The 13,187-nt window shown below is 30.4% G+C and overlaps 1 protein-coding gene across 9 annotated transcripts in view; it reads left to right on the top strand.

The window, feature by feature from the left end:
* The window catches only part of LOC122519104 (protein tincar), a 166,671-nt gene that overhangs the window by 38,311 nt on the left and 115,173 nt on the right, over window positions 1–13,187 (top strand). For 5 of the 9 annotated variants that reach the window (XM_043638338.1, XM_043638346.1, XM_043638345.1 and 2 more), the window contains exon 2: window positions 1,054–1,132. The exons of 3 other annotated variants lie outside the window; for them this stretch is intronic. The gene's annotated coding sequence lies outside the window, so the exon portion shown is untranslated. The remainder of the gene's footprint in view (window positions 1–1,053; window positions 1,133–13,187) is intronic. One more of the 9 variants, XM_043638339.1, reaches the window with a different exon arrangement.

Genomic DNA, 13,187 nt, shown 5'->3' on the forward strand with positions numbered 1-13,187 from the left:
TCATATATTTAATGACTTCCCGTGTTAAGCCTGTTAGGTTAACCAATTACAAATTTCCAACGATAACGTTAACATCGTTTTTCAAAGTTACCTCGTAGTTTTTTAAGGTCACCTTATGCATACGGTTTTTTTTTTTCCTTTTAATTTTATGCAACGTGCTACAACATTTTTATTCGTCCAATAAAATATTTCATTTATTCGTTCATTCATTTATTTCAATCAATCGTGAAAAATAATTGTTCGAATCGTTACGTTTATTATAGTCGTTGTGGTGAACCGGTACTTTGATCGGTACTACGTTATTTATTTATCATTAAAAATGCCGTTCTCGATGTGATATCGTTTGTTGTTGCATTGTGAATTGTTGAACGATGCTCCGACGATGCGCCGATTGATGAATTCGTTGATTTTAGATTCGTGATTTGTTGCTACGATGCTTGTGTTTTCTATTTTGTGCATCTACTGCGTCGTCAGGAGCTGATGCGATTTCGTATAGTCGTTCATTGTGATGTTGAATGAATCGATTAATGATGATTGAATGCAATGCAATGCAATGCAATACTTGTGCTGTTGTTTTGATGGTTTTTATAAAAAAAAAGATGATCGTCATCCCTTCCCTTGGTTGATTATTCAATAGTAGCAAAGTCCACCCCCATAGTCTATCGATGCAGAAAGCTAATGTTTTTTAATGGAGGTGGTAGTGAAAAGTATGCAACGGGAGAAACTTATTTAGGAAAAAAGAATTCGTTTCTCTTGGTAGGAGCTCATGTGTTTACTTAGCAAGTCGGCACCACTTGAAAGGCCTGTCGGCCGAAGGTTTTCGTTGCACCCATATCTCTCATACAATCTTTAGGTTTGTTTGCCAATTTTATGGCCTTCAAGAATGTGCTGCGATATCTCCTCCGCATCTTCGGGGCAATTCTCACAATTCGAAACATGATCGGAAAATATGCTATACGATTTAATCATTTCGTTGCGTTTTTACACAACAATTGTTTTGTTGGTAATAATTAATGTTCTATTTTTTCATTTGTTTTTTCTTTTTCTTTTTAGTTGCAGATATCGGAAGGATTTAAAATTGTACCGAAAAAAAGGAGGAGAGTCGCCAAGAAGAACACCTAATTCACTGTAGGTGAGATTTATTCGTTAAATTTTATCAAACATTAATCCAATCCATTACGTTCTCTCCATTAATAAGATAAAAAGAGAGAGAAAGAGAAAACGTAGATAAGAAAAGCGTACTTTAAAGGTCACCGTAATCTAAAGTTTTACGATGCATTCTAGACGAATCTTATATTCCTTGAATGTTCAATTTGCAATTTTCACGGAATATTTGCGTAGGAGTAGTAACGTTATCGTTCCAAGAAATTGACCTTTCTAATCTTTTCCCTTGCGAAGTTGATCAAGTTTTACCATCTCTTATATTTCTAATTCCATCTATTATTTTTCTTTTTGTTGATAAAAGAGAAAGGAAACTTTAATGAAGTATTCAAAATATTCCAATTTAGATAAAAAATTTTATATACAGGGTCTTTCGCCTAACTCAACCACCTAAAATATCTTGTTTATTTCGTACGATAAAAAAAAAGTGTCAGAGGAAAAAAATATTCTGTTAGAATACGCCGATATAGGACCGGATTTTTTTTCAAGGTCACTTTTTTCAAAATTTCAAGGTCACCGTATTTTTTTTAAATGGGACTGCATATTTTTACTACAATATTCTTATAGCTTATAAAAAAACGAATCCAACGAAATGCAATATGTTTACCTTCAAGTAACCTTTACCGAGATAATTGAAAAATTTTGTCAGTAACTTTAGTACGCGCTCGGAGGACGGTAAATGAAGGAACAAATGCAAATCAATGTGTAAGACACTTACACAAGCAAAAATTTGTTTCATGTAAAAGAATTAATAATACATTAATTGTTGATTATTTAACAGGTTTTTTCTATCTTACCAAAATTTAAAACCATGTAAACCTATGGTACACCGTAGTATACCTCAGTGTACAATACATAGGACATTTTTCCAATATAAAACGAGTTTTGATCAAAATTGAATATAGGTCTTGCTTTCAAAGACTCATTCGATTATTTTTTTAACGTTTTCGTCCTTTCGCTTATGGGTTTGTCTTCCGCGGTAGTACTTTTATTAATATAAATGGGCCGCTGCAGCGTGCAGCGACAAACCAAACAAAGGCTAGCAAAAATTGCTATAAATTGCAATAAAAAGCTATTATAACAGAACAAAGACCTAATAAAAAGATGAAAAAAAGAGGAAGAGTAAAATGTTTTAAAGGATAATCGAATGAGTCTCTAAAAGAAAGGCCTATGTGCAATTTGTTTGGCCAGTGTGCTGTTTTCGTTGGGAAGATCACTTTAGGTGATCGAGTTAGGTGGAAGACTCTGTATATATATCTTTCGTTGGAAGTTAATGAAAAATCATTATAATTGATAATTTTTAATAAATTCATACGATATTAATTGTGAAATAAATATAATACAACAATTGTTGCATTACATTAGGTAGAAATTTATAAATTATGATTATATCAAATTATCGATTGATTACTTTACGAGTTCAGACGAATCGTTTAAAAGTAATAACATAGAATTAAACGTGTGTTACGGAACGTTTCCAATTATTCAATAAAATATACTTAAAATTTATTTATTTTTTATTGTTATGATTAAAAACAGAATGAAACAAAACAAAAAAAAAACAACATCAACGTCAATATCGACAATCGCAGGCGAAAAAAAGAAGGTTAAAGTTAAACGAAAATCCGAGAACAAATAATTGGAAAAAAAATAAAAAAAATATTGTCGAACGGTGGTGAGACGAAGGGAGGGGGACACGGGTTCATGAATTGCAAATTTGAGGATTTACCTTTTGGACGAAATTCGGTCCCCGCTTTTGTTTATTATCTGAAAGCGCGTACATCTCGTGTCAATGGGTAAAAATTTGTGTAACCTTCGAAAGCGCAAGAAAAAAAATTGAAAAAATTGAATTAATCTTGGGCGTTTCCGTCTCGTTGGCTCGTTTCCAAATTTCCTTTTATTTTTATTTTTTTATCTTATTTTTGTTCTTCTTTTTTTTTATCGATCTTGTTTAATTGTTCGGAAGCAGGAAGAATACAAATTTCGACTCGGATTCGTATTAATTCACGAAACGTTTCGATAACGTTGCTCTGGTTGAAATTTTGTCGTAGTTAATACTTTTTATACTTTTTTTTTATTCTCTTCTTGTCTTTTTTTTTTATTCCTTCCAAACCGAACCACTCAATTTCCCGATTCACGTCCGCGACCCTCGAGCGTACGCGTTTTGTTTTTGATTTCTTTTTCCATCGCTTGTCAAAGTTTGAAAGATTAGTTCGTAAAAAAAAAGGTAAAGATAAAATAAAAATTTAAATAAAACTACAATATATAATACTTGGTTAAATGAACGAATCACCGTGCCATAAACTTTTGAACTTGTTAGAAAGTTTCAACCGCTTAATAATATCCATGCATCATTTACCGATGAAAAGTTTTCTTTTTTTCTCTCTCTCTCTCTCTTTCTCTTTTTCTCTGTCTCTAGATTTGTTTTTATATGCTAGTTTTTTGGTAATAAAGTAAAAAAAATATTGTTTGGCAACTTTGTAACCGTCAGATGTTGGTCTACCGTATTGTAAAACGTGGTTCGGTTCGAATTGCTTGTTAACTACTGTCAACTGGAGAGAAAAAACTTTCTGATAGGAAGGAAAAATAAATATAAAAGATAAATTAAGAACCTGCAAACGAAATATTTAAATTGTTTTTATATTTATATATATATATATATATATATATATATAGAAAAGAGATGTTGTACTACCACGAAGATGAACATTTTTTACGATTTTATCGATCGTGTTTTTCGCTGAATTTACGAAATGTAAAGATAAAAGGAAACGCCTTCAAATAAAAAAGAAAAAAGACAAACGTGTAACTCGTCTCGTTTAATCAATTTTAACATCACGGGACTTGGGTGATACAAAAGGGAGACACGACTCGTTTCGGACTATCCAATAAATGAAAATTCTCTTCGTTCGATCGAACGTTTATTCGTCCATTGACAAAAGAAAGGAAGGAAAGGTTTGTCGCAAGGGTTATTTCGAATCGAGTAACTTTTTATGTTATGTCACGAAAAAGAGCTTAAAATTTGCAAGTTATGGGGGAAATTAATATTTTATATTTTGTCAAATACAATTATAAAGAATTAATAAAATAAATCTATTATTCTCTTTTTCTAACAGCAATAATAAATAAAAATATGTGGATTGAAATATTTCATTATTTACGAACTATATTCCTGCATTTTAATTCAAATTAAATTATGATTTAATTAATTACGTTATGATTTAATTAAATCATAAACGTACTTTAGAAAATAATTCATGTCTCTTATAATATATTCTTATGAGTAAATATTTGTTTTGTTTTTTTTTTAATTTTTTTTTTATTTAATCATTGACATATTTCATGCATCTTAAACATTTTTTTTTTAATAACGCAAATAATTAAATATACGTAAATTTCGTCTGAAAAGTGTTGTAGACGAATTTATAAAGAAAATTAAAGAGAGGGAGAGAGAGAGAGACAAAGAGACAGTCTGCTACTGTCTCGTTATTCATCCGCTTATTCAATTTACATACATGATGAAATTTATCGTAGTCTGATCTTGTTTCGTAGTTTCGTGTAAACTGTAGCAGGTTCCCCATGTAGAGAAAGCATGGAATATAACGTGTGTGTTTCGTGAGTCAAATGAAAAGCATGAAAAATGTTTCGTATACTTGTTCTGTTCTTTCTTCGTTTTTTTTCTATTTCTCTTACTCTCGTGATAAAAACAGAGTGTAATCAAAGAGACAAATTTTGATATGTTTATCTTTTTGCTAGAATTACTGCATTCATGGAAAATATCGTTGTATCGTTTTTCAATTACATTGAAAAATATTACTTAACGAACGATTGTATTCCTGGCTTCTGGTCTCGTCGTAAAGAAATGAATATTTAAAAAAGGAAAAGAAAAAAGAAAAGAAAAACTAATTAAATTAATCCTTAACGGTCGTCAGTTGCCTGGCGGAAGAAAAACAACATTATATTTCTGTGAAATGTGCAACGGAAAATCATTTCTTCATGTTGGTGACTGTTTCAAAAAAATTATCGTACTTTAAAAACTTACAAATAATTATTAATAATTAATAATTAAATATAATAATTAATTAAATAATGAATAATCTCATATATATATATGTGCGTAAAATACTTCTTTAAGAAAAAAGAAATCATAACTAACGATAATGTTATTATTACAATCCAAAAAATTGTTTGCATATTTATCGAAACTAGTGCTACAACTTGATGATAATCGCGTGACAAAAAGCTGACGACCGCGGTAAGGGTTAAATTAAAATAGGAAGTAATGTGAAAAAGAAAAAATTAAAATAAAATAATAAAAAAATATAGGAAAATATGGGACAAAATATAAGAAAAATATAAAAATAAATGATTAGAAAAGAAAAAACGTATATCTAATTCTCAACGTTAATTCATACACGTGCGAAACACCGATCGTCGTCGTCGTCGTCGTCGTAGAAGTAGAAGTAGCAACAAGAACGAATTCAAAAAGATCGAGAGGGATGAGTACGAGGATTAAAGCATCAAATAAATTTAGTCGCGAACGGAAATCGGCCGGATGCGTCGATTGTCGTTTTCGATTCAACGCCAGTCGATAACTCGTACGTTCCGTGTGTTGTTGCTTTTCCTCCAATAGAAAAAAAAAAAGAAAAAAAAAAAAGAGAACGGTAGAAAAAGATAGAGAGCTTTTCCAATAAATTTAACCCGGATATTTTTGTAGAAACAACGAAATGCATTCTCCAACTCTCTCTTCCCCCTTTTGTTGTTTTACGGTGAATGTATATGCGCGGATTACCACCACGCTAGTGGTGTTATTCTTCTTTAGATTTTGGTTTTAAATTCGTCGTTTCCTTTTCCTCTTTCTCTTTTTCTCTATTTGTGTGTATGTGTGTGTATGTGTGTGTATGTGTAATTTTTTTCTAATTCACTCCCACGTGTATTATACGCACACGTACTTACGTGTGTGTGTGTGCGTATTCTTTAGAGGAAAAAAATAAAAACAAAAATAAAAATGTATACATATACATATATATATAATTAAAAAGAGAAGGACGCTTTTTAAAACGTCACGTAACTCGCTTATATATGAGCTCATTTCGCGTAACTATTAAAATTCCTTTGATAAATATGCGCCACAAAGGGATTCATCGAGGCACTTTTTTTTTTTTTTCTTTTTTCATTATTTCGCTACGATCGTAATATCGAGACGCGTGGCTAAGCATAATAATATCCATGATTAAGTAACCTTGGTCTAAGTTTTAGAATATACTAATTTATCCTTGAAAAGTGAAAATAAAAAGGATAGTAATAAAGAGAAAGAAAGAGATTTTAGAAATTAATGGAAAAATCAAAAAAGTTTCGATGAATTAGATCTCTTTCTCTCTCTCCCTCTCTCTGTAAAGCTTTTTTTTCAAATAGATAAGAAAGACCCCTTTTGAGTATACTTCATAAATGAAATGATTGTGGGTGGTATCTCTGTTTTCTCGTATCAGTTTGATAAAAAGGAGAGATGTAGAAACGAATAGTTTCATCGTAATTAATTGACTTCTCCTGTGACCATTCTCTGTTTATTCGTGCACTGTCAGTTGAATAAACATTTTTTTTATGTATCGGACGTTTTAAAAACGTCCAGACTAATTACATTTCAATTTAGATATTTTTCTTCTCCAAAAAGTTACTAACTTCTTCCTTTTCATCCTAGTAGAATCCTACCCCCCGAATATTATTTTTAATTATAATTATTTGAAAATACTAGAAACAAAGTATTTACAAGCTTGTAATAATACTCTTACTCGACTATTTTGCTATTAAAGAAAAAGATAGATTTCTAGTCTTTTTTTAAATAAATATTTTTGCCCATAGGTTGACATATTAATATCAATAAATACATTTTATTTTTGAATCTCATTTTCTTACCCTAATGTGGCGCACATATAATATTTCATAATCATTATCTTTTAACTAATAAAAGATTATTAACTGTAGCTTGAAATATGATTATATCGTTAAATTTGTATTTAGAATTGAATATTTGTCGATTCCAAGTTGTATAAGTTCTTTAGTAATCACGGAGAAAAAAAACGGTATAGAAACAGTTTAAATAAATCGGTATATAATATAGTATTTAACAACGTTAGTATGTATTATAATACTGATCGGTAAATAAATTAATATTACATACTGTTTTATTTTTAGAACAACGGACATAGTTAGATTCGCTTGGTATTTCTAAATTCTTCGGTTAACACGATGTTATAAGTTTTTTATCGTTAGATAATTAAATTCCGGTGATCGAATCCCCGTAGACACACGTGATTGCACGCACTCCGTTCGAACTCAGTCAGGAATTTCTCTCGTTTTCTGTTCTATTCATGCGAACGCACGACTCGTACCGTACCCGTAGCTTTTCTCAAAAGTTTGAAATAGAAAAAAAAAAGTAAAAAAAGAGATCTGTATATATTGTCATTTTAAAAAGAATATAAATTACCATTTAAAATATAATAACAAAAAAGTTGATTTTAGGCTCGATTTCGTGGTAAAATTTGAATCGTCGAAATCGAACGATTAAAAAATACAATTACAAAAAAAAAATAGTTACACGACATTTGCAATAAATCTTATATGTAAATTACTACACCCACGTGTTATTTAAACTGAACGAATAAAGAAACTTACGTAATGCCCACGGACAAATCGTAAAGTAGAAAATGAGTATAATAATAAAAGAAAAAGAAAAAAAACATTACACGATAAATCTCTAAATATGAATTAACCAAACCAAATACAATTTCTCTCAAAAAGGGACAATTTAAATACGTAATTATATTAATGAATTAATTCAACAACAATAAAATAATGATAATAGTAACAATAATAACACGAAGATGGGGAGGACGGAGGCTGACAATGATTTAAAAATAATATTCGTCTTTTATCATTGCTTATGTTTGAATTTCGAAATGCTAAAAGGTCCTTCCTTTTCTTTCCTCGATCGTGAGCGGTACAGGTGGCTCAAACTTTCTACCGTAGTCCAAAAGTTTATCGCACGTCTGAGCAATAATTTTGCTCGCGAAGTGGTGGAGCCCTCGAATAGTCGAAAGGTGGCTTCGTTCCCTCCCTTTGCTCGTAGATTTTCTAGTTTACGACCGCTCGCAGCCCGTAAACCGTTTAATTCCGCTTTGCTTCCCGCGTGCTGAAAGTTGCTGAAAAGTTAATACAAAAAAGGGAGCTTCTTCCTCTTCTTCCTGTTTCTCCCCCCTTCACTATCCTACCCTCTTTACTCTCTCTCTCTCTCTCTCTCTCTCTCTCTCTTTTTCTCTTTTTCTCTTTTTCTGGTAGACACACTTTTTCGTTTTTCCTATTGTTTTTCTTTCTTTCCGTGATAAGGAAATATATTTATTTTTTTTTTGTTCTCTTTTTCTTCTTCCTAATTTTCTCATTATACTTTATACAACATTATTTGAAATTTTTTTCCGACTTATTTCACATAGGATACTAATCACTACTTTCTTATCGGGATAACAGATATTAGAAAATTTCTTATTAGTCGTGTTTAATTTTTTTTTCATTTTATTGGTATTCTCATAGACCCGAAATAAAGGGAAAAGAATATATAATAATAATGTTCCAATGTTTTTTTATTTTGTTCTCTTTCATTGTTTACTCTATTTTCTCGAGAAATATACTTATTTATTTTTAATCATTAAAATATTGTAATTATTTCAGTTTTTACGTAGATATTATTTATTTTAATTTTCCAACAATGTGAGTTTATTCGAATTTTGTTTGTTTGGATGTTATTATTGAAGAATATTATTTTCTTAAGGATCAATTATTTTGGTCAATTTATTTCGATTTAGCAATGAATAATAAAATGTCAGTGAACTTTTTGTTATTTTTATTTTTTTTTGTCTCTTCGGTTTAAGGTTTCTATGTTCGTATGTTAAATTAATTCGAGCATTTAATGTTTATTACCGAACTTTTCTATAAAAAGAAAACATTAACAATATTCATATATTTAAAATATCCTATTTTGTAATCAGAAAGTACTGCGATGTCCAAAATAGTTTAATTTCACTTCCATTAATTCATACAAAAAGTAACGCATCGTGTTACTCTTATCAGATTCATATATTGTATAGAAACCATTCTTAATATGTTGTAGAATGGTGGAGTGTATTCGTATTGTAATTTTCAATAAGTTTTCGTTTGGATTTATTTACAATTATATATAGTTCTATTTTTATTTAATTATCATACTAAACTTCCATCATTTTATGTTCAATTTATTTGACTATTTATTTTCTTGTCTGCCATATTATATTATAAGTGTTCGTGTTACAGTCATTAATTTTACCTTTAATCCTAGAAAAATCCAGGATGAGAATGATAACTAAAATATATAGGGTAATCAATTAATTATAAAACAATCAAGAAAAAAATTGATTTTTCTTAAACGAACAAATAAAAATATTAAGTGAAAACACTTTAACGCTAATTTGTATTTTATCCAAAATATTTCTAAAGTAAAATAAAAAGTATGTTCTTACAATGAAGATAAATTTTCTTGAAAAAAAAAAATAAAAAAATAAAATATTATGACTCCAAGATTTAAAAAAAAAAAAAAAAGAAAGAAAAATCAAAGTTTTCATATTATCCCACGATTATGATTTACTTCTTGAAACATTATCTAAGTTGTAGCATAATTATAAGACCACCCTGTATACTTAGCTTGTTCTCGTTTTGGTTTCCACCCTTTGGCGCGTAATTCGAGTAGGATCATTAGGAGTCTCCATCATGCTTAGTTGGACTTTGATGGCTCGACTCAAATTTCCCGCTCTTTCTCTTTACTATCTTTAACCCCTACTCCACTTTCCATTGCACTCCATTGAAGAGAAAGAGAGAGAGATGATCATCGTCTTCGTGGTGTACAATTTATCCTCCTCGTAAGCCAGCTTGTTCACATTCCTTTAGAGGAGAACCACCTGACGATGAAACCGAAACTTCTTTGTAAGGAAAAAAGATAAAGGAAGAAAATGCGCGATCTTGCGTAATCTAAATTCCAAAGGAAACATTTCGAGGAGAAGTTGAACGTGACAATTTTTTTTCTATTATTATTATTTCTTTTTTTTTTATATCCACATTTTTATTTGATTTGTTTTTATTCTTATTTTTGGTCTATCATGATGATAATAATAATAATAATAATAATAATAATAATAATAATAATAATAATAATCGACCAATGGAAAATCAATTTTGATCGTATTCCTTCTTGAATTCCGATGGTTTGCGTAATATTTGAACTTGCTGGTGTTTCGAATGTATAAAATGGGATAGTTGTTATTTTGCTTTTGAAGGAATTTTGATGAATTCATCTTCCTGGTTCAATACAAAATTGATAAGCAACATAATCCAATGATTATTCAATATCAAATTGCAGATATTTATTTTAATGATATTAAAGCATGCCGAAAAATACTTTTTAAAGTTTCAATTATTTCAAGGTACAATGTTTTTTTTTTAATTACAATACAAACTATTAGATTGTTTGGAAGGAAGATTTCGTTTTTCTTATATAAAATAATAATTAGTAAACACAAAAAAAAGACTATATTATTTATTGAAAAGGCAAAAATGAAGTTGTTCAAACATCTTCACTTGAAATGTTTTACTATGTGTATTTAAACACATGTTGGTCTGATAACTCGTACTCGTAGCATCAAAGACCGTCTAATTATTGATACAAGGTCGGTTATGCGAAGCCAAGAGAGCAAGTTTATTGGCATGAGCGTAATAACAGGTTTGGTCCTTCCTCGTCATCGGGTCGTTGTTCGCTCGTGCGCTTGTCAAACGATCCAAGATAAGAAGAAGTCAGAGAGAATAATATTCAGTTGATACAAGCATATCAACTTAATTTCGAGAATATCGATAGCTATTTCAATAAATTATCGTTGTAAGTTATTGTTACGTTTAGACGGTAACAACAAAATATAACATGGATTGTTCAATTTAGTTTAACCCTTTGATTATTATGGACGCATATATGCGTTTGATAAAAATTCCTAATAAAATTGTTTTACTTTTGCAAGATGATTATAATTCTTGACATGATAAACATTATTAATTAAATCTTAATTATTATAATGAAAGGGTCTTACAAATGGTATGCTTGTAAAATAGAAAAATATAACTATACGTAAGAAAACGATAAAATAGAAAGGGAAAGAGAGAAATGGCATATCGTTTGTCTTGCTCGCCATAGCACGCGACAAAATCTCCTTACGATTCTCTCGCACGAACCTTGTTTCACAGGATAATTGTAACCGATGCAAATCGTATCACGGGTGTAATTGCGACGGCGTGAACGATAAATGTGGAAGCGTTTTGTCGCAGCTGTCCCTGCGGCACATTTTGGAAAGGGCGGTGTGCGCCCTTTCTTTTCTTCTTCTTCTTCTTCTTCCCTCTCGCGAAAGGTTGTTCGTTCAACCTGCGATGTATGCCCTTATCGGTATCCGATCTTCCATACCGATATTCACGGCTATTCACTTCCGGTTATCAGAAAGGATTTCATTTTCTTCTTTTTTCCTTTCTTTCTTTATTTTTCTTTTCACTTTATCTTTAATCTTCGTCAAGCTGACGTCGTCTCTCCGGCGTGAAGATCGTTCAACCGATAGGAACAAAACCAAAATTATATTAACCCTTTATAACGTCATGTAACGTTCAACGTCACGCATCTCATTTATCTGGATTATCTCTTTTAAGTCTTCTTTCGGGTTTTCTTTTTTCCTTTTTTTACCATAAAATTAATTATAATATTTTCACGACCGGTGCTTCTGATCTTTATGTAGCAAGGCTTCTACTATTTAAATGAGTATATGTGTGTGTGTGTGTGTGTGTGTGTGTGTTTGCATGAATATACAAAATATTGTTTCATTGTTTCATGCTTCTAACTCTCTGCTGATCGACACACACACATTGATTATTTCTCTGAAAAATGTTTTTTCTTGCGTTTGTTACTTTTTATATATATATATATATATATTATTTTTTTTTACTATTCGGCTTCGTTTCTTCTATTATATTTCCTTTTTTTTTCTTTCTACTTTTTTTCCTTCTTTACAACATATTTTTTCTACCCTGAAAATATACTACCACGTCTGGCACGCGGAAACCAGCTCATTCGCGTTGCTGAAACAATACGAGACGCTTCATGTTTCGTGTAATCGGAGAATAATGTATACACAGACCGGATCTCTGCTATGGTTGCTATCTTTATCTCTCTGTTTCTATATTACCCTTTCATTTTTATATCTAACAAAACAGTGTGTAAATATTGAAAGAATCCTACCATATGTAAATATATTTCTATTTAACATTCGACGTCGTTTAAATCGATATTAATGTAACATGAAACAAGAGAAAACAAATTGGAAAATGTTGAAAAAAAAGGTTCGTGAATTCGTATAAAAGTACAACTAAATCAATTAATTCCAATGAAAGTTGAGTTAAAAGTAATTAGACAAATAATAGTACAAATAATTAAACATTCAGGCTTGGAATTTTGTTGTTGTCGTCGATTCTCTCCTTTTTCTTTCCTTTTTATATTTTTACGTAGAAAAACAATTGGGAATATATTATTTAAAATAAATTTTCAAATACAATAGTGCACTAAGTTCGCAGTAAATTCGTATGGAAATTAAAAAAAAGAGAATAATAATAAATCAATAGGACGAACAATTAAATAGAACATTCATTACCCCAGCGTTTTTTTTTTTTTGTTCCTATATTATTCGTTCTATTTTGTATAATCTTATAATATAAGTAAAAACAATATAAAATATTATTTTTAACACGAATTTTCGAAGACGGTAATGCACACGCGCGCACAAGTTCATCGTCCGTGATAGATCGGTATCTTTTAGTCTGCTCTCCTCCCATAATTTTGGCATAGCGATCGTGTTCCGGAAGAGGACGAAAAGAAGAAGAAGAAGAAGAAAAAAAAGAACGAACGACGGTGGTGGAACGTC

This window comes from Polistes fuscatus, unplaced genomic scaffold (genome assembly GCF_010416935.1).
Source record: "Polistes fuscatus isolate 324 unplaced genomic scaffold, CU_Pfus_HIC Scaffold3, whole genome shotgun sequence".
Taxonomy (NCBI): domain Eukaryota; kingdom Metazoa; phylum Arthropoda; class Insecta; order Hymenoptera; family Vespidae; genus Polistes; species Polistes fuscatus.